This window comes from Ipomoea triloba, chromosome 16 (assembly GCF_003576645.1).
Source record: "Ipomoea triloba cultivar NCNSP0323 chromosome 16, ASM357664v1".
NCBI lineage: Eukaryota > Viridiplantae > Streptophyta > Magnoliopsida > Solanales > Convolvulaceae > Ipomoea > Ipomoea triloba.
Window position 1 is genome coordinate 17674134 of NC_044931.1, and position 3278 is coordinate 17677411.

At 33.0% G+C, this 3278-nt stretch overlaps 1 long non-coding RNA gene across 1 annotated transcript; it reads right to left on the reverse strand.

Moving 5' to 3' along the window:
• Positions 1-1825: 1825 nt before the first annotated feature.
• On the reverse strand, positions 1826-2290 carry LOC116007891. The gene is made up of 3 exons (XR_004095368.1): positions 2160-2290; positions 1994-2074; positions 1826-1880 (listed from the first exon to the last, which is right to left on the reverse strand). It is a non-coding gene; the product is annotated as an uncharacterized LOC116007891 (long non-coding RNA).
• Positions 2291-3278: the final 988 nt, after the last annotated feature.

The following is a 3278-nucleotide window of genomic DNA, read 5'->3' on the forward strand; positions in this document are numbered from 1 at the left end:
TTGTGGCTGTCCTAGCTTTTGTGCCCGTGCTTTCCACTACTTTACCCAACATGGCGGTCTTTCATTTCTATTTTGATATAAACATAGATAGGTCCTTTCCGGAGATCGAAGGCAAATAAAACCATTAAAGATGAATGAAGTTCTGTCGTAATTTAAATTTGTCAGAATTTTAAATTAATTATTTATATTTGCAAGAAAATAGCAGTATTATAACAGTAGCATGCACCCACACATATGCACAAGTGCAAGCATGTACATATATCATTAAGCTGAAAAATGCATTACTCATAATGACAGAATATCTAAGCAGTGCAATGTGTGTGTCTGTGAAGTGAAAATGAAGGTTTAGAAAGCATACTTCAAGCCAATCTTCAGCCACCTCCTCCTGTCCATCTTTTGTAATGCGTTGCTTAAATAACCCATACTTGTACCTGAGTCCATAACCCCATGCTGGATAATTCAATGTTGCCAAAGAGTCAAGAAAACAGGAGGCAAGCCGCCCCAAACCTCCATTTCCAAGAGCAGCATCTGGCTCCTGTCATAAATTAGTCAATGAATTAGAGAAAGGAATTTGAACTTGAAGAGCTAAACACTAAACCAGTCAATCAACTAAATTGTGAATGGACATTTATAGCATGATCATAATCTTTTATAATCAAACAGAATTTCAGAATGAAAATGGAACAAATCCCTATTCAAATTATTACAAGTAAATCTGACCTTAGAAGCAACATTTTCTAGATTGTGGCCAAGCTTGTTCAGTGCTTCAGCATATTCACCAGTTCTTATATCATGGAAGATGTTAGGTTAGGTGTACATATACAGTTCTTATATTGTGGACCGCGGTCCACAATGCATTAACCATGATGGAGTAATTTAAACATTTACCATGATCCATTGACCTTTGAGTAACATTTATCAATTTTCATTCTCAATTTTTTAAAGGATGTCTACTAAATAAATATTTAACTGAATAACCAAATATTACAGTAAATTCATAATAATATACGGAGTAATTTATTTTGTGCATCACACATGTAAAACACTAATTTATGATTAAATTGAAAATCGATTAAAATTTATAAATGCCAATGGATCACTTATAGTTCAATTGAAACAAAAACATGGGACACTTAACCATTCGACATTTAATGATTTAAAGACATGGTTTCCATATATTATAGAGCAACTCAAAATTGCATATCATGAAAATTCTACCTAGCTTTGCCATCTCTAATATCAGCCAAACAATCCTACATCACTCGCTTGAAACACAGACGAATTTGAAGTGGTAACCAAATGGGCAACACTCTAAATCTCTAATACAAAACATATATATAATGTTTTCTGCTTTCGCCAGAAACAACCATTGAAAGCCCGACCAACATTAAGCAGCTTGTCGTGGTATGCATCTTTGTTAACAGCAGCAGCGAGCCAAAATTTCCACGTTTCCCTTTCTTCGACAATCCTAAAACAAAATTTACATGTCTTCAGTGTATCAAACCGCACATAACAGGATTTCCCTGCACGATCAAATGAAATCAATTTCAATTAAGGCAGTCCGGCTAGTACTGAATAATGACGTTGCTATAGCATTCCATTCTGAAGACCCTTCTTGGAGTGTGCATCTAATTTCCCTATCGCGGCCAAGATAAAACATATAAGGCAATCACAAAGTGTTAGCAAAATTGTATTCGTGCAAAACCTGAATGAATATTCTAATTCTAGAATAAGAATAGTGAACTTTAGTTATAGATAAGAAGAAATTAATTATGGAGTATATTATTATACCCAAGAATGGAGCTGAGGGCCTGGCGTGACTTGAATTCTGGATGAAACTGGACACATACATAAAATGGGTTATTTGGAAGTTCCAAAATCTGCAAGACAAATAGGAGATACCGAAAAGAAGTCAAGGATAAAAACACAGTGAGGAAAGATAGCGGATACTTCATACTAGTAAGTAAATTCAAAGCAAAGTCTAGATAACAACCTCCATTCGCTTTCCACTTTCATCCGTTCCAACAAATTTCAAGCCAGCTTTTTCTAAAGCATCAACCATCTCAGGATTAACCTGAACCGTTAAATCAAAATAGGCACAATAAACTGGTAAGAGTCACAAAACAATTTCACTCCATAAGTCAATTTCTATACTTTACCTCATATCTATGCCGATGCCGCTCATCCACATACTGTGAATTTTTGTACCTTTAGAAAGATGAGAGTATTATTTGGAGGATAACAATACTAGAATGCAAACATCAAGCTCTACTTTGTGCGTAAATCAAGACATTTCTACGTGTCAATGCACTATCAAGATCTTTTGTTTTAAGCACAATGATAAGTTATTTACAAGCCTTAGGATTCAGGCACAATATGATCAATAACTACAAAAAAATTTCCTGCAACCCCAAAGTGTTCATTCAGGCATGTATTTCGCAATTCACACTCAATGATCATATGCCACCAGTTTGAAATGAATAAAGCCTTTCAGTGTATATCCTTTGTTCCCATTGTGCCACAAATGCAATCCAATAATACAAGTGCACTTGTACTAGAATCATGCCAAAGCTCAGATCAAGGCAAAGATCTCATTTAAGATCTAAGATTCTAAGTTAGATCTTTGCCCTGAGCTTTCAGCTATATATATATATATATATATATATATATATATATATATATATATATGCACACACAAACACATATAAACTAGATCCAAACCATTCAATTAGGCCAGAGAGTATCAAATGAACATCACCCATTGTGTCTTTCTTGTTCATGAATTTCAAGACTAAAAGGAAATAATGCATCTAATGTCATACAGCTTTGCAGTCATGCAATCAGGAGACCGGAACAATGTCTTCCGAGAACCCAACCTCACTAAGAGAATTATACTTAGAAATCAATAAAAAATGTAAATTTTAAATTTTGTATGAGTAAGTTTAAACTTTAATAGGACGTATTCCTTATATGATTTGTATAATACATTATATATATACACACATAATATTTATTAATATGTATATAGGCAAATTCTATAATATAATTTGGTAAATTATAATCTATATTGATAAAAATAATTACATTTAGACAATAATTAGACGAATTAGAGTAATTAATAAAGTCAATAATTAGATATCTATTTTTTTTATCAAATTTTATAGCAACCTACCTACCTACGTTTGGATTTGTTTTGTTTTATATATAATTAAGCCAATAATTAGACAAAAATACACCTAATTAAGTCTGAAATTCTTAGTCAACATCAGGAAGTAGTT